Source organism: Protopterus annectens, chromosome 1.part0 (assembly GCF_019279795.1).
Source record: "Protopterus annectens isolate FY-2018-M chromosome 1.part0, PAN1.0, whole genome shotgun sequence".
Taxonomy (NCBI): Eukaryota; Metazoa; Chordata; order Ceratodontiformes; family Protopteridae; genus Protopterus; species Protopterus annectens.
The window spans coordinates 1686663225-1686682664 of NC_056725.1; the positions used below are offsets into that span (position 1 = coordinate 1686663225).

Below are 19440 nucleotides of genomic sequence, written 5' to 3' on the forward strand. Positions count from 1 at the left end.
ATGTAGCTTTGTCTCTACAGACATTTGCATCAATATGTTAGTAGTATAGTGAGCAGGAGTATGTGCTACTTTTCCAACATGCACTGAGAAATGTCTTGGAGGACTCCAACCCCCTCCTAAACTCTTTATTTAGCCCATTTTAGCAAAAGCATTCATGAGTGTCCACTTCCTGACTCACCAAATCTTATTGCCACTTATTCAGTAACTATTATGACCCTTTTGTTCAAACAGAAGGCAACACAATAACTATTTTCATAACCCCCTCTTTTCCAAGATCTGCAACAGCAGAACAGTAAAGAAAAACAGATAACAAATGTAAGACTTGAAACTTAGTAAACAGTGTTAGATGAAAAAAAATAAGGACAGAAAGACAGGAAAGTTGTTCTGTAATCAGGCTGCACTGGTTTTAGTGGAAGTCAGTAAAGACCCCATAGTAAGCGAGGCAAACAGAAACAGCAGTAAGACAAAGGCAATAAAAAAATAAAGAAAATGCTGTTTTTAACCTACAAAAGTGCTGATTTTTTTAAGGACATTGTTTCTACCAAACAGCAGACAGTCCTGCCACACTCACCTTTGCTTTGCTCTCCTACCCTGTCCTCAGACCCCACCTACACCACTTCTACACTTATATTTAGCTCCTAAATCACAAGTCTCCAATCAAATACAATTCTACCCCTCTCACCACCTCATTCACAAAATAATGCCACTCCCTTACAACTACATACGAGAAACAGACATTATTCTGCTAATACTAATCCTTTCACCATACTCCCCTTCCATCTACACTCAGACAAGCACTGCCCAATCATGTCTAAAGCACACCCAAGCAGCTACAACTGCCAACCTGGTAACCATTGTTCTCCTAAGCATACCATTAATTACTTTGTGTAGCACAGCAGCATATTACATACTTAGACCCCAGATATCACAACATAAGCTATCATCACACTAAAAGGCACATGCCCACAGAATCTACAATCGAAAAAAGCATTACTCAACAATTTATAGCACCAGTCCAATATAAATATTCAAAATCTTGTATTTAAACCGCTCCTCAAATACTCACCCCTTCATCCCAACCAAGCTCTCCAAACTCACCACTATATCAAGGAAACCATTAAATCTATTACTATTTAGCTTCTACTTAGTGGAGACATTTTTATTTACTTATTTACTTTTATTTATTTTATTTACTAGGAAAGTCCAACTGGGGTACTATCCAATTTCAGAGGAGGCCTGGGGAGAAAAGCTACAAATTGACATAGTGTGGTTACAGTTAAATAAAACATAATACAGAAAAGCAACATATTAACCAAGTAAAAAATTAATCTTCAGTTCATACACTGTGAACCAATGCATCCATAGTGCAAATATTTGAACAAATGTAACACGCTGAAAAAGAGCATTGTCAAGAGTTAAGACTATTCATAAGTTGCAGTTCATAGAGATGACATTAAACACACTGAGTGCACTCTTTGGAACATAACTGACTAGACAATACAGCTTAGGCAAAATTAGATTTGTTTCTCTCAAGGAAGTAGACTATGTTTGGAGAGAAGGAATTAGTAGAACATATGCTGGGGCTGGAAGGGGTAATGACTAGTTCATTTGGGGTAGTGTAGGAGTACATCCAAGTCTGATTTTAGGTAGTTCTTTACTAGCTGTTTGACGTTGGAGAGGTTAGAAGTAGAAGTATTTTGCAGAGGGATGCAATTCCATTTCTTAGAGACAGAGTATAAGTAGAAACTTTGGTCACAGGATTTGTGGAGTTTATATATGCTGAGAAGATATTTATTAGGTTGAAGTAGGTTGTCAGCTTTGTGAATAATATTGTGTGTGGAGATATGTAGTCTAAGTGGTGAGGCAGTTTGACTCAATTAAAAGCCATAAGGGCAGTACAATGGTGGGTACAGTGCTATTTGTTGGTGGCAAATTTTGCAACCTTATTATAACATGCCTCCAGCTTATTTTTTTAACTGTAGCCTGAAGGTTGGTTAGGATGGGTGCACAAAATAAGAAGAGATAGAAGAAGGAAGTTAGTGGCAAGAGTGGTTTTGGTGGTGCTACTAAGGACGTTTTTATGCCTGTATAATATTCCTAATTTTTGGCGAGTCTTTTTTATGTTATTTTGAAATGCAGGTGAAATTTAACATTATCATCTATAACCACTCCAAGAAGTTTTGCATGGGAAACTTCATTAACTTCAGTTTTTTTAGTGAAAAGATTTTGAAATTCACTTCATCAGGCATGTGTGACTTGGAGAAAAGTAACAGTAACTTTGTTTTTTTAGGATTGATAAGTAACTGGGCATTATGCAGTCATTCCTCCACTGAGCAAAAAAGCTTCTTGCATAATATGGAGGAAATTGTATCAGACGCACATATAAGTGTGGAATCATCAGCATATTGTTTAAGAAACGTTGTTCCTATCAGGGTATAGAGATAACAGATATAGATATTAAACAGGAGGGGACTAAGAATAGAGCCTTAGTTCATAGGTGTGTACTAGGCTAATGGCCCTGGAGCCTTTACAAGCCTAGCCCATAGGATTATCCTGGCATCATGCCACCCGACCTTATTTTCCATTGCTTCTGTCGAGTAGAGCCACAGGAGTGATTCCCGGGGTGAATTTTCTATTTCCCATCCACTCATCAAGATTTCTCTTGAAGAGGGCCAGTGAGGTGCTCTGTTTGGCATGCATGGGAAGCCTATTCCATAGCAAGGGCAGTCACTGGTTATGAACCTGCCCCTCCAGCCCGTTCTGTTGATTGTGGTAATGAGGCTGATGTCTCTGAAGTGTGTGGTGCAGAGGGATTGGGATTTCTTTAGATGTAGCATTTCTAACTGGGTCAGACATGCTTTACAAGTCAAGTAGAGACCCCTCCAAGTAGGCAATATGAGACAAAGAATAGCTGGAGTTTTTTGAGTCTGTCCATATAGGACAAGTGTTTAAGGCCTAGGATCCTCTTTGTGAGGTACTTTTGCAGCCTTTCCAGTTGTTGCAAGTGTTTAGTGATGTACATGCCAAATGGGGCATTGTACTTGATGACTGGCCTAATGAGGGAAGATTACAGGGAGACAATGACCTCTTTCTTCCTGGATGTAAAACCCTTAGTAATGAGATGTGTCACATAGGACTTCCTGATCACAGTGGCAGTGTGGTGGTCAAAAGAGAGGTTGCTGTCAACCTGTGTTCCCAGATCTTTTATAACACCGTCTGTGCTCAGTGGACTACCATCGATGTGGTAGTTCATGGGAAATGGGTTTTTCCCAAAGGGTATGACGACATATGTTTTGGCATTGAACTTAAGGCCATGGTTCTGACACCCGTTGTTGGTTTCAGTGAGGCCTTTCTGTAGGATGTCAACATTACTTGGGGAGTTAATAATGGCTCTCAACTTATCTGCGAGCTTTGTCAGCCAGAGTCCCTTTGTGTTGGACTGGACTTCTGAGAAGTAGATATCAAATAGGAGAGGACCTAGGACCGATTCTTGTGGAACTCCACTTGTGACTGGTCAGCAGTCTGACTTTGAGTCAGCTACTTTCACACTGTGGGTTCTATCTGTGAGCCAGTTTGCAACCTACCTAGTGATATAGGGGTTGATGCCTATATTAATGAGTTTTTCTATGATTACAGAGTGGGGAATGGTATCAAAGGCCTTGGACAGATCAAGGTAGGCTGTATGAACCACCTTGCCTTCATCCACAGCTCTGGTGACTGACTCAAAGAAGTCGACCAAGTTGAGCAGGCATGATCTACCCTTCACAAAACCAAACTGTGTGGGATCCAGAGTTTGAAGATTCCCTATATCCTTGTTTATTAGGTCCATGATGATGCATTCCATAGCTTTGCATATCAGACTTGTCAGACTAATGGGGCGATAGTTCCCAGGGTCTGTAGTCGCTCCTCCTTTGTGGAGAGGATGACTATAACAGTGCGCCATTTGGTAGGGACAAAGCCGGATGTGAGGCTGTGATTGAACAGGGCACACAGGTGAGGTGCCAGTTCACTCTTTAGTTCATGTAGAACACAGCCAGGGATATTGTTAGGTCTCATAGAAACTGTATTCTTGGACTTGGACAGTGCTGTTTAACCTGTGCAGCAGTAATACTGGGTGCCTGGCAATCTACTGGTACTGTGATTGGTCCTTTGGGGGGGGAGAGAAGGGAAAAGTTGGCATTGAATCTGTCAGCCAGTATATTGGCAATATCTGTTGGCTCAGTATAAGAGGTACCATTGTGCAGTAGCTCAGAGCAAATCTGGGTATTACCGTAGAGGTTCTTTACATAACTATAGAAGGCCTTGTGGTTGTCTTTACTATCTGCTGCAATTCTGTTTTCATAACTAGCTTTAGAGGATTTGATAAGGGATCTCAACTTTTTGTTGAGGCTGATAAGGGAGTTTTTCCAGTCTTGGGACTTCACCTTAGCCTGCATCAGCTTCCTCCTTCTGTTGCAGAGTTTGTGTCAGGGGACCACCAGATTGGCTTCCTTTTTTGGAGGAGAGCATCTTTGTTTTATTGGGTATGGCGAGATCCATGCATTTGTGTACGTGTTCGTACAGTGCACTGGTGTATGATTCGGTGGTCATGCAACTATTTTCGATTTGCATGGGTGCCATGATGTTAGCCACCTCTGTTCTTAGGGGCCCAAAGTTAGCTTTAGAGACTTTTTTCATGGTGGTTACCTTTGTGGGGGGGAGGGGGATTTCTACGGTGATTAGTTTGTGGTTGGATCTAACCAGGGAGGAGTTGATTATTGGTGTAGAGCTACGGTCACCCATGTTAGTAATGACCAGGTCAAGGATGTTGCTACCTCTAGTGGAAGTAAGAATGAGCTGGTCCAGGGCACTGAAATTAATGAATTCCAGGAAACGTTGGGCAAGTGTATTGGTACATGAGTAGTTTTCTCAGTTAATGGAGGGGTAGTTGAAGTCGCCCAGTATGAGTGTGTTAGGTTGGATCCTAATATTCTCCAGGGTGCTTAGGAATGTGGAGTGAGTGTCTTGGGACATGGTTGGGGACCTATACCAGGCTGTGACCTGAATCTCTGTCTTACTCAATGTTAGCTGCACCTGAAGCATCTCTGAAGCATTATGTTGGGCTACCAGTCTGGAGGTGTGTGCATCCTTTATGAATATGGAAACACCACCACCTTTGGAGCTTCGGTCCAAGTCCTGGGGCCAAAAGGTGTGGAATGAGTTATAGCCTGGTGGTGCAGGGGTGCTTTCTACTGCCATGAATCGGGTCTCTGTTACAGCACAAATGTCGATGTTCTCCATTTTAAGGAGTGTGTCGAGTCAGTGCATTTTGAGATTTAGACTTCTAGCATTGAGCAGCATGACCCTTAGATTGCATTTGTTTGTAGCTATTATAGTGGTAATTTGGTCTTTGGAATACTACCTAAAAAAGGCACTATAGGGGTGGCAAGAGCCTTGGCCAGTATCCGGAAGCCCAGGGGTGACGGATGCAGGCCATCTCTGGCAAAGCATCGAGGTCTGTCAATCATGTCATCCCAGGCAGACAGATACTGGATCAATCCCCTTAGAATGACACCAGAAAATTAGCCAATTGTTGAAATCAGTCATTTTCTGCTTGCACTGAGGCATCATTCGGGTTATGGTAGGATGCTGCTTAGGGCTAGGATCGTACCCACTTGGGCTACATAATCTGAGAACTCCTCCATGTCTCTTTTCATGTAGTCCAGGGAGGTATGCCTCAGGTCATTCACACCTACATGTACAATGACAGAGTCATATTTGTACCTGTTGTTGAGGGACTTAAGTGCATACGTTATATGGTGGATCCTGGCATCTGACAGACAGCTGACTGTTACATTCTCCTTATTTAACCTAGAGAGTGGGACATCAGTGTGCCTCGTTATTGAGTCACCTATGACTAGTGTGCTGGGCATGCTGTTTTGCCTTAGAGGCTTTGGTTGAGTGGCACACTGTTTAGGAGAGTTGTGTTTCGTGATTAGTATTGTGTTGTGGTGGTTGAGTGCATTTCTGCCTTGGAGGTCTCTGTTGTTTGGTAAGATTTTTATTGAGAGCCTCCACAAAGGTGGGTGTGTGGTTTGTGTTTTTATGTGAAAGCATTGCTGGTGTGTGTTCTGGAGGGCTGTGTGTTCTCTGTGGTGTGGTGTAAGTGTTGACCTTCTCCTCTTGACCAGGTATTCCGGTCTTGGCTGGAGACTGCGTGGCTTCCAATTTGGATATAGAAGTGCATCTCTCGCAAGATTGAGTGTTGGGAGGTAAGAGGAGAGGGTTGTCGGTGTACATGCAGTAGTTGCTACATTGCCTCAGGATGCCCAAGTTCACCAGGTTAACAGGAGAAAGCACAGGGAACTGACCTTTAGACATGCCTGGAGGGGTGGGCATTGATAATACGTACTGGAGCTGTTTCCTTGTAGAACTTTTAGTGCTGGTAACACTTGTGTGTGCTACAATAATTGCTACAAGAAGTCTGGTAAAGTGCTAGACTAACAAGCTAGTAAAAGTGCAGGAGAGGAGAGGAGAGAACTAGCAGATCTAAGGGAAACATTGAAGACTAGACTTTGGCACCTCTCAAAAGCTTACAAACAGTCCTGGATACATGAGGTACATCAGTGGAGACCTGCATGTAGGAAGACAGAGCATTCTGCCACTGTACAGACTGGAGCCTGTGAGGTAAATAGCTGTTGAACCACAGGAATGAGGAAAGGAATAGTCCAAGTCGAGACAGTTTGTATGTGAGTTTAGCGGGAGAAACTGTATCAAAGGCTTTAGACAAGTCAAGAAATAAGTAGGAAACAAGTTTGTCTGAGTCTCTGTATTTGTTTATGGTGTCAGTGAAGCCATGTTGGGTAGGTTTTAAGAGCCGTTTGTTTAGGAGACAGTGGAGGACTTGCTTATGAATGCATCTTTCAAGAATTTTTGATAGAGGTGATAATACTACAATAAGCTGGAAGTTACAGATGTCAGCAGAGATGCCACCTTTATGAAGGTCACTATTTTTATCTCCTAGTATGATTGTTTCGTAGGGTATTTTATTAATTATCCAGGACAGGATCTTTCTAACGTGGGTATGCCATGTCATCAGAAAGTGTTTTTAGGTATTCAGGTGGATGGAGCAAGGTTTGAGTTTAAGTCAAAGTCTTTTTACCTTTGATAAAGAGGCAGGTCCTAAGTGAAGTTGTTAGCAATAGATATAGAGGGTGAATTAGATTCATGCAAGGACCCTGGGGAGAATAAAGGAAGTGGTAGTGTGTATGGTCTATGCTGAATGTTTGTTTTGGTCTAACCTGCTGATCACAGAAATACTGGGCTTGGATGACATTGTAGAGTTAATAGAAGCACTGGATGGGGGGGGGGGGTAAAGAGTTTTTAGTTAGGGAGGTAATGCTTTCTAAAAAGGAGTTATCGAATAAGGTAGCAATTTCCAGTGGAGAGCTACTATGAGAAGGATTGGATTTCTTACTTGAGCACAGGTATAACAAGTTATACAATGATGCCTAGAAGTTTTTGAGGTCCTTTTTGTGTTGACATTATAGATGGCTATAATATTGCTTTTTATCTAGGTTAACTTGTTTTTTTTACTCAGATTGCATAACTCTCTACAGAGTTGCAAGTTATAGGGAGTTTTAAGTTTAAGTCATTCTTTCCAAGCTTGGTCTCTATTAGACAGTGTAGTTTTTTCCGGGTAGTGAGTCATGCAGAGTGGTTAAATTTCACTCCTTTTTTCAGGAGTGGGGTGTTTAGAATATTTAAGAGTAAGGCATTAAAAATATTTACTACCTTGTCCAGTGGGAAAGTTTTATGGCAGACAAATGTAAGACTTTCAATGTATTGATGGAGACTTTATTGAATTTAAAAAGGCACTTTGTAAAAAGTTTTAAACTGCTGAGTGTTAGGTCAGTGGGTGGTGTTTCTATGGGTTTAGGGTGAAAAGTAGTTGCTAAGTGAGTTTGGATAAGTTCTAGAGGATGTAAATTTATTACGGTCAGAAACCAATATCCAGTCTAAAAGTGCACCTTTACTGTTGGTATTGTTAAATCTAGTGGGTGTTTTGATAAGTTGTGTTTAACTGTAGAGGTTTATACTAACTGACAGAAAGCCTTAGCTTTGCCTGTCGATATTTACATTTCCTAGTATAGTTGTTTTCATAAGGTATACTATTAGTTTTCCTAGACAGGATCTCCTCTAAAGTTGTTATATTATTTTCAGGTAGGATATAGACTGTAACAAAACAGCTGTTTTTTTATTGTTAAGCTTTAGCAGTGATACAAGTAATCTTGGGATGCCGTGTGAATAAGGAGAGAAATTACACAAACCTGGGTAAATCAAGGCAAACTCACTTGCTTTCTTGTGGGGCTTATCAGCTCTCATAATACTATAGCTTGGAAGGAGTAGTTCAGTATCTTTAATGTTAGGCTTAAGACACGCTTCTGTGATGGCAAGATATCAGGGTTATACTGTGATATCCAGGCATGTAGTTTTATAATTTTGCTTCAAATGCTGCGGAGTTTGATAGCGACAATATTACATTTTTTTGGTAGACCAGCTGGAGAATGATGGGGTGAGGAGTTTGTTGTGATAGTTTTACTTGTATGAGAAGATGGTGGTTTATTGGTGGGACAGGACAGTTGTGAATAGATATAATTTGAGGTAGCAGTTGAAGGAGGGTTAGTCAAGTCACAACTTTGTTGGGGTGTTTCTTACTATTTAGATTAATTAGTTTGTTTTGGGGTCTGGGTTGGAGTGGATATAACAGTACGGTGGGATTTTTGAGAGGTAACGTATTGATTTATAGGCAAACTATTTGCATTTTATTTTTTGAGAAGAGAGGTGGTAGTGAATTATTTTGTGCATAAAATAATGACAAGGTGCGAGATTAAAAGGCAAGGAGATTGGTATGACTAGTCCTGATTTTGTAGCATGCTAAGCAAACTGCAGTAGGAGACTTATACAGAGCTGAAAATATACAGCGATAGTTTGTTAGATAATATGTTAGTAGCAGCAGGAAGTGACATGAAGCTTGGAGAAACAGATTTGAAATTTTGGTGGTTATAGAGAAGAGGAAAGAATAAGGCATAATATAAAATGGAGGGAGTCCTGCATCAAAACAATCAGTGAGGATCAGCAAAGGTAAGTAAAAATGTCTTAACTGACCGGTTCACAGTGATAGCAGTGGCAATGTTAAAAACCAACAGCAAAAAGATGGAAAGTAATTAACATGAAAAATAGGGACAATAGTATTTGCAGAAGATAGAACAGGGCAGTATATAAAATAGCAATATGAGACTGGTTAAGGAGCTAGAGGGATAGACAGGGAGTTAGGAGTGAGATACGTGTGTGTGTATGTATATATATATATATATATATATATATATATATATATATATATATATATATATATATATATATAGCCAGACAGCAGTCAAAAAGATCAATAGTAAATCACCCTGCCTAACTTAAAGACAGACAGGAGAGTGTCCAGGGTATAGCACTAGACTAATAAATGGGCTCCAGTAGGAAGGGAACCAGGCATAGAAAGTATTCCCAAGATACCTCAGTATTCATACAAAAAGGTGAAAGGGGGCAGTTGCACTCACTCTTGAGACAGGAAATACCGACAACAGGGACACACATCCCGACCATGGATCATCAACTACTCCTGCTATCTGCACCCCTACCAACTCTCAATATATCAAAAAAACATCTAACATAGCACACCACCTCTGCCAGTCTCTCAAAAATCCACTCACTAAAATTTATTAACCTTCATATCTCTCAACCTCTAAGAGCAAGAAATCTGGACAAAGCCATAAATAATGGGGGGGGGGTCAAAGAACCAAAAATAAGGACACTGTTTAAATATTGCTTTTACAGACTTAGAAAGATGGTAGAATACAAGGTTTTGCATTAGCACAAATTTTCTAAAGTGTATGAAGGCTGAAACTCAAATATCTGTCATTATTTTAAGACTTTAACCCTCAATCATTTACCAATGATTTGCCAGAAAAACACAATTTTATGAGAAACAGACCAAACATATGAGGCAAAAATCTGGACATTCTGTAAAAATCTATACAGCTGAGAGGTATGTTAACCTCACTTCTAAGGCATCTGTAAAAAAATAACTGAATTTGAAGCATGGGCTGCTACCAACAACTGATGTGATAACATTACCAGAAACTTGGCTGAAACCACTTGTTGTTAATGAAACAAGATTATAACCTCTTACGTGATGGTACAAATCACTGCACCTCCCCCTTTAGATAGAACTGGCAACTAATCAGAGTTCTACACCAATGCTTTATACAAATACCTGTATAACTGCATTGACTCAGCCGTACCTGATAGGACCAAAACAAGCTCCTCAAGGAAGAGCAAACCTGCCTGGTGGACAACTGCCATTAGCAGGCTTTACAATAAGAGTAGGAAATTGCTGTCTAAGAGTTAGAGGAAGCAAGCCCTATACTGGAAACACTCCTTCCTCAGCTTAACGAGCAAATAAGACTTCTTGTGAAGTCCTAAAGCAAACTATATATCCAAATTAGTTTCCTCAATTAAGGACAACCATAACGCATTCTTTAGTTACATCAGTAACCTAAAAGGAAAGGCCCAGATTTATGCCGAACTGGTAGTTAATGATACCCCATATATTGAGCCTGTGGATGTAGCTAACCTGTTGGCCGGCAGGTTCTGTGAAAACTTCACTGCCCCGTCTCCACCACACATATCCCATGGCATCCCTACCACCTGTCAACATCCTACAAGAGGGTCTTACACAAACAAATGATTGGTGCCAAAGTAATGGCCTTAAACGCAATGCAAAATAATGTATTGTCATCCCTTTCGGTAAGAGTGATGTTCCTGCTAAGTACCCCATCAATAACAGCACCCGAAGTACACAATCAGTGGCGAGAGACCTGGGCACACAAGTTGACAGCAACCTAACCTTTGATCACCAAGTCTCCACAGTGGTAAGAAGGGCATTCTCTATTGCTAATCTCATAAGTAAGGGCAGTGCCTCCAGAAAAAAAAGAAGTTATAATCTCCCTGTACTCTTCCCTCATCAGGCAATAACGGACTACAATGCCCCTTTTGGTATGTATCTTTTCAAGCACCTGCAGCAATTGGAGAGACCACAAAGGTTCCTCACAAGAAAAATTCAAGGTCGAAAGCATCTGTCCTATGTGGATCATCTGAAATCACTGTCAGTTTATTCTGTTTCATACAGAATACTCAGAGGCAACCTCTGCATTGTGTACAAGGCAATCTCTGACCCTGATTTACTGGAAATGCTGCATATATGTAAGTCAAATGGTACATGGGTTCCTTGCTCTAAAGACCTTATCCTGGTTGTTGGTGCGTCTTTCGACTTTTCCCGATTAGGGGTCGCCACAGCGGAACTCCGGTCCGCTAATGATTGGCAGTAGATTTTTACATGCCGAGTTGCCAGCTCTGATGCACAACCTTCAACGAAGGTACGCCCATTCACGCAGGTCTCCACACAGAAGACACTCTAGCTGAGAATCGAACAGGACAACGTCTTACTGTGAGGCGACAACGCTACCCCAGCACCACCACCGCAGGTATATGACATTAATAGAACCTGCTGGAGGGACAGATTTGTTTCCCAGAGGTTACCACACCTTTGGAACAGACTCCCACTTCATGTCAAACAGAGCACCTCAATGGCACTCTTCAAATGCAATTTGGACGACTGGATGGGTAACCATAAATCCACCCTGGGGGTTCCACTGGATGGGTAACCATAAATCCACTCTGGGGGTTCCACCTGTTTTCCTCTTGGACAGGGGCAATAGGTACTGATCAGCAGATAAGGGTAGAACTTGGCTAGGCTTGTAAGGAGCTTAGGGCCATTAGTCTAGTAACTTCCTATGATCCTGTGAAACAATATTCCTACAGCTGACCACAAAAATACATAAAAAATAAAACTTTGTCCCAAAGCATAAGTGCATTCTACCAAAATAACTCCCCTCCAACCTCTAAGCAAGTTCACCAAGGCATTTGCAATGCAGTAATCACCTTGACAAATTGCCTTAGGGTCTTTCTCTGTAATCAAAATATATCATATTGCTTTCACCTTACATTCAAACTTACAAAATTCATTACCAAACTATACCTAGCCCTATATGATCATTCTTCAAAATAAACTAATCTTAACTCCATTTAAAATTATGGATGGATTAACAAAGGCACATATTTCCCAAAACGTAGAGAAGTAAATTCATCAAGAAGCTAGGTAGATCAAACATCCAGTACTTTGTAAAACAAGCATTATTAAGACACATAATATGGATATACTTTTAAATGTATGTTAAACAGAAATGTAGCACTTATAAAAGTCCTTTGTCTGTTCTCATAGCACATTCTGACAGAGCAAAAACAATCTTGGTAGCACCTTACCCAAATCTGCAGGACTCTCACCTGTTCTATAATCTACAATCATTCCAGACAGAACTATCAGTATGTACTTTCACACTTACATTGCATATAATATTATATAAAAAAATATTAACTAAGGTAAACTAATATGACTACAGTTTAGTAAGAGTGCATATAACGCTAACATATTTTTTAACTAAATATTTTAAATGACAGAATTTCAAGAGAAGAATTCAATGTGTGGGTAAGTATGCATCCTTATTATGGGTTCATATTACATTATCGAATTGCTAAAAGTTCAAACGTAATATGGTTAAAGCCATATGATCAAACTTTTAACAATTTGAAAACCTAAAAAAAAAAAAAAATAAATAAACAACACAAAAAAACCTACCTGACCGCTTAAAGCAGAGGTGCAAGCCACTCTGCACCCCACACACCCCTGCTCTTTAAATATACCAACTCTGAGATCGCACTCTAGTGCAGGAAAGGGAAATCTTCCCATTCCGCACTATAAGGAGATCTCTGTTCAAACTTTTAAAATTTCGATCATATGGTGTCGACCATATGATGTTCGAACTTTTAAAAAGTTCGACAATGTAATATGCACCCCCTTATTATCATGGCTTTAAACTCAGCTAATTGTAATCCTTAGTTGCAATGCTTTTCTCAGATAAATGTCACCATTTTCTACAAAATGTGGCACTCATTTAAATGCATCACATTGAACACAAAGACCATTAAGGGGACTTATTTGCAAATAAAATAAATAAATACATACATGTGGTTGCATTCCTTTTACAAGTTCTTTTGTTCTATTTAACAAATTATTATATCAAACATTTTCATGTTTTCATCAACAAATCTTTCAGCAGGTCTCTCCATAGTCTTAATCAGACAAAAATTCTATGACACCAAACAGGCACAATGTTGTAGTTTAAGCATTAAAACACTTTCCACTTTCCATCCATTATAATAGTCAAATCATTCAAAACATTTGTATATATATGCTACACAGTATTAACAATCATTCTCTTTACAGCCATATCTGCATTCTCAAATAGTTACACTCAGTTATATTAATGCCTTATGGTAAAACATCAGCTACTTAAATTCTTACTCTTTTCAGAACACACTTTAGTAACATAATACCTAGACTGATTCATGCATTAAACACGAACAAATAAATTGCATTTTCATATTCACCATTTGGTTCATAGGCTTTATGGTCAGTTTTCTTAGTACTTTGCTTAACCAGTTTTGTGACTTGTGAGATCAGTCTAGAAGGAATTCTGGGTATGCCATTCATCTGCCATTATGAAATCAGAGTCTAATAGATCAAAATCAGTTTAATTATCATTCATAAACATGAATGTGAAAAAAAAACATATCAGAAGTATCAACAAGCCACCACACTAAGACCATTTATGGGGCCCAAGTCATTTTCTCCTGCTAACATCCTCTCCCTAAGGAGCAAGAAACCACAATATCAACACTCTCCTGGTCCTACTCTTATTCCTATTTCTCCTCTACTTTAGCAGTTTCTGAACATTATTTTCCTGAATCCTCTATAAAAGATTCATCATTCTCATAGTCTACTAGAAGTGACAGACCATGGACAATGTCTATCGCTCACTGAGCTAGTGTAAACATTTACACCCCTGTAAGAAGCTAATATTTTAAAAATTGCTGAGATTGATAACTTAAACTTAATTCTTTGTCCCCAAAACTTCTTAACTGGGATTGGAAGCTGTGCCATTTGCTGCTAAGTATTCTGCAAGAAATCAAGATCCACCATTACTGGTCTGTCTTCCACTATAAGCTGCATCCCTCACTGTGTGAAAATCAGTCTCAGATCACTATATATTTTCTCTGGGAATGGCGAGAGTTAATGATACCCTATCTGCATTTCCCATTATCACTTAAAGAAATCAGCCCATTGTGGCATTTGGTTTTCACAAATTCAGGATGTAAGAATTGATGATACTGTACTGTACTGTAATTAGCTGGAAACACTGTATGCGATGAGACAGAGAAACAAAAGTCTTAATTACCCAAGCTCATTGTGAACAGGTGTCAGTCTCTCCTTTATGGATCAAGTCTTGTGCACTTTTCAGAATAAATTATCCAAACACTGTAGTTCATTTAATAAGGTTTTATTAGATGTTCACAATATCCGAATACTGTCTTCATTAACAGTACTGATAAACAATTCAAGTTTCTGCACATCATATTCTGATTGTCCTGAACAACATAAACTGACATAGTCTCTGGATGACCTGTTTTCAGACTCGAGTGTTTGACATCTTCTCTGAAGTAACAGGTCGAATGAACTTACTAATCTTAACTGAACTGCTGTTCTGAACACAACATATTATATTGCTTCAGTCCAGTAAATTTTCTTATTTACTTTTTCTAACCTTGATCTCAGACTTTGTATGTGCTTATTTGAACATTCCATTAGGAACATTCTGCAGGTGACAAGATTATATCATTTCTTTGAGAAAAGAAAATTCTGTCTGCACACTTTATGCTTATCTTTCCTTTTTAATAAACTAGCTTCCATGTTTGGCCAGCAAGTTTATGTTCCTTTTTGCTTAACTGTCTTTTATGCATAAATGAAACACATTTTATTTTACCCTTTAACCTGTCTAATGTCTAATAACTACTTTAAAATGGAAGTCCCTAATCTAACAGTTGCCCCTGAGGTCCCAGACAAAAGTCTACTGGGACCTGCTTCTGTAGTTACCTTACATAAGTATTGCTAACTACTGTATTCAGCTTTATACTATGGCATAGGCCAACTAGGCAGCCACCTAGGGTGCCGCTGTTGCAGGGGTGCTTTTCCAGTATTTACCTGGTGTAGGTAGACCAGGATGGAGACAACAGGTGGTGTAGTGGGGGGCACCGTGGAGCCCTTTTAGTTGACCAAAAGGAATCCGGACAGGCTGAAATAAAAAGGCATTTATTGCGTTCCAAATCACACCAAAAACTTTTAAAAAAACGAGAAATCCAAATGCAGTAACCGCTTTTGTTTGGCTATGCCAAACTTCCTCTGACCATATATATACACACGTGTGTGAGTGTGTGCGTACGCATATCTGCACATATTCATCATTAAATATTTGATAAATCCTTGTTAATTAATGTTTTACTTATGTTTGTAGGTGGTGTTTCACGCCAAGTCTTCCTTGTAAAAAGTATAACAGCTCAGAGAAACTGTGGTGTCAAAAATCCAATAAAATTAAACAAATCATTGAATTTATGGTAAAAAATACTTGCAAAATGCATTTATGATCAATATCTGCTCATTTGACCATTGCCCATTAACTTCACTGCAAGATTCTAACTTCTGAGCTTGCATTTATTTATACAGGGTCTACAAAACATGCATGTATAATGGAAAATACTATAGGTAAAAGAAATATATACCCTAGCTGGCTGATGTGCGAAACAAACAAACAAAAACACAATGTTACATATGACTTGTTAGAAATTCTATAAAGAGCAAGGGAGTTTTGGTAAAATTAGTTTGATGCTTACTCAAATTAAACATATATATTTACAAACAACCTTCATCTAGTAACCACCAAAGCTGATATTATTCAGTATGCATATGATACAACCCTAATCTGCTCAACACCCAAGATCCATCTACTAACTAAGTAAAGCCCAAGAATCCTTCATTGAGATAGAGAACTGGCTAAACAACCATCAACTAATACTAAACCCAAAAAAAGACACAACTAATGCTATTCCACCCAACTAAACACTACGACCCCATGTTCACCATCCTTTCAGCCAATAACACCCTCATCACCCCAGTAACTGAGGTTAAATTACTAGGTGTCACTATCGACCAACAACTTAAATTCAATAAACACATATCCCTAACCATCTCTAAAGTTCAGAAAAAGCTAGGATGCCTGTACCGTGGCAAGCAGTACCTCACCCCCAAGTCCAGGACTACCACTGCCAGAAGTCATCTCTAATCAACATTGCTGTATGCCTGCCCAGTTCTAACCAGAATCAATAAATCTGACCTCAACAAACTCTCCACTTGCTACAATAAAATAGCCAGGTTCGCTGCCAATACTAAATCACGCTCCCACCACGGTCAATCCCTACTCAAGCTGCATTGGCTAGAATTCCCAAACCTAATGCGCTACCACCAATTCATCATCACTCATAAAATTCTATATCAACTAGAGAGAACCCCTGCCCTAGCTGGCATAGTAAACTTCCACAACTCCAGCAGGGAACTACAATCAAGCAACAAATCCTTGATCGTAGTAAATCCAAGCAAGAACAGCTCTGGGGAAGTCCTATTCTCTTAAAGCGTGGAACACTCTCCCACCTGACCTCAGGATACAAACTCATGCAACCATATATAAGGACCTCCTAAATACCCACCTCTATGCTAACCTCATTTGCAAAGACACCACCTTACATCCATCCAGGCCACAGGGAGACCAATCTCTTAAGCCCCAATGCCCACACGATACTCCCACCTAGATGCTCTGTACATTTTTTGCACATTTAAAAGCATTTACCTACTTCTGGGTACCTCATGTTCATATATCTTACTTCTATTATTAGACTCCGGGATCTCCTCACCGAATCAAGAATTACACTCGTGTTTTCTAACTGTAAATATTTGTAAATATGGTCCTACTTCCTAGCAGCTTATGTGTCTATCACGGTACTATCACTGCAAAGTCAACAATCCTTTGACTGTATGATGCTGCTCACGGGAATTTTTCCTGTCTTTCTTTCGCTCACATGTCAACATACTTACCACTTGGATTAACCTATGTACTATTACTTTTTTATTCATGTAGGTGATGTGTATTATGCTGTTCATTTGATATGTGATAAGTAAGCTGTATTATGTTGCTTGTTTGACATTTCCTGTGTTTTTATTCACATGTTAACATTGCTACCACGTGTATTAACCTATGTATTTTCTACCATATTAACCTATGTATTGTTCACCATATTACTTCTTGGAGCTTTTCTCCCCAGGACTCCGCTGAAAAAGGACACCTGTTGTCCAGTCGGATTTAATCCTGGCAAAACAAATGTTAAATAAATAAATAAATAAACAAAAGAAGTTGCCAATATGTCATGTATGTCGGCCCGGGCATACTACAGGGGCAAAAGAAGTAACCATTTTTCTGCAGGCAGTGATTTACAGTCTGATAATGCTTCCTGAAACATATTGTTGTATGAGACCTGCTACAAAATATCATCCGTGTATAATTCAAGGGGGCAGACATCAAATGAAGCTGTTTTAGGAGACATAATTTGTATGATAGGGTATAAGGAGAAACATTAAAGGAGAAAACATTCACTGTCACATATCATCAAGCCCACAGGCGGTATTTGTCTTTCCTGGAGTTGGTCACAGTGTCTTTTTGCAATAAGCGAGTCCAGAAAGAGGAAACCAACTTTATAAGAATTTTCCCTTTCTCCTTCTTTCTAAAGGAAATGATTCTCACAAGACATGCTTCTCTTAATTTGTAAAATTCTTTTTTGAAGTTTATATTCCAAATCTCCCCACAGATGCAACAGTGGAACAATAATCCAAGGATGCAGAACTCTTAATGCAGTCTTTTGCCACCTACAAAATGGGTCAGCCTGCCTCTTTCCACTACTCTCTGTACGTAATGGTCTACAAAAACTCTAAGTACATTGGTTACATACAGGACAAGAAAGAATATATTTGTTTGAAACATTTGCCTTCTAGTAGGCTGTACATCATCCTTCAAGTATGTCACATAACTAGTAACTAGAGATAAGAATATATAATACAACAAACAGGCCTGGTGTCAACTTGATTCCTATGGTTCTTCGATTACAGACTAAATTCCCACATACAACAGACTTATCTAATGCTAGTTTCTGACATAGATATATGGCCCATATATTTTGACATGCAGCAACTAAGCAGATATGACACAGCATGGAAGGCAGGAGTGTAACGACTGTTCAGAGCCACTGTTTAGTCCATACATGCTTCCGTTTTTCCATTATTAGGCAGCTCCCATAAGGTTGTTTCAAACTGAAGGACGTGTACATATAATAAACAAAATCAAATGTAACCAAACTTCAGTAAATTCACCATACTGCCTAGGAGTTAGGCATTATTGGTTTTGTGGCCTTGTGCTGACAGTCTCCACTAGCTGCGTACTACGTGTGCATTGTATTATTGATTTATGATGGAAGTTGTTAGCAGTGGAGTATCCATGCAGCATAAGCCAGTACTGACACTCTTCTTGCCTAAAGCGTTGGTATTTTTAGGGGTAGGTGTTACCTGGGGATGCTCTGAATCCTCTGGCGTGGTTATTTGGTATGTATTACTAATGTGCAGATATTTATGATTTCATTGCACTTGCTCAATATACGTGTTTACCAGTTTTATCACTGAAATTGTTGTGCACCATTTTTGTTCTTGTTCATACTTTCTTTGACAACAACCAAAAAAAGATTTATTACAATAGGGGTGCCAACTACCATTTCGCCGTTTACACCAAATCAAGTCTCTGTGAGCTGTCAAATCTGCCACTGCGCATCACCTAAAAGATTACTTAACTACAAAACAAGTTATAGCAATGCCATTTTCAATACTTCCTATGTTTTAAGCAACAGAAAATCATATCTTCATTAAAAAGCCTTGTACCCCCATTCCAAATTCTACATGGAACACAGAATAAACTCTCCAATGAATATAAGTGACAACCAATATTTCTGCAATGAATAATATTTTGTACAGCTTGCAATTTCTTTCTTTCCTCCTCTGATGTTAACACGACGCAGCTATACGAGAGTGAAGAGCAAGTCAACCTTACTTAAGCTACTCAGGAAGCAACGAAGCACCTGTTCTGGGAGAGAAGAAACTGCATGAAGCCACAAGGTAGCAGAGAGCAGTTTGACAGCAGTTGTGGTAATATGTTGAGCTACAACACAACCACAATCTGCAGATTAACTGATGCCACTGCAGATGTTACTGTTTAACAGCACACTTCGCATGTTTCTGCCTGTACA

The 19440-nt window shown here is 39.4% G+C and overlaps 1 protein-coding gene across 4 annotated transcripts in view; it reads right to left on the reverse strand.

The window, feature by feature from the left end:
- Positions 1-19440, reverse strand: part of GRAP2 (GRB2 related adaptor protein 2) — an 874362-nt gene that overhangs the window by 480888 nt on the left and 374034 nt on the right. Inside the window, exon 1 of one of the 4 annotated variants that reach the window (XM_044068609.1) lies at positions 19055-19182. The exons of the other annotated variants lie outside the window; for them this stretch is intronic. The gene's annotated coding sequence lies outside the window, so the exon portion shown is untranslated. Of the gene's footprint in view, positions 1-19054; positions 19183-19440 lie in introns of those variants that run through there. 4 annotated transcript variants of the gene reach the window in all.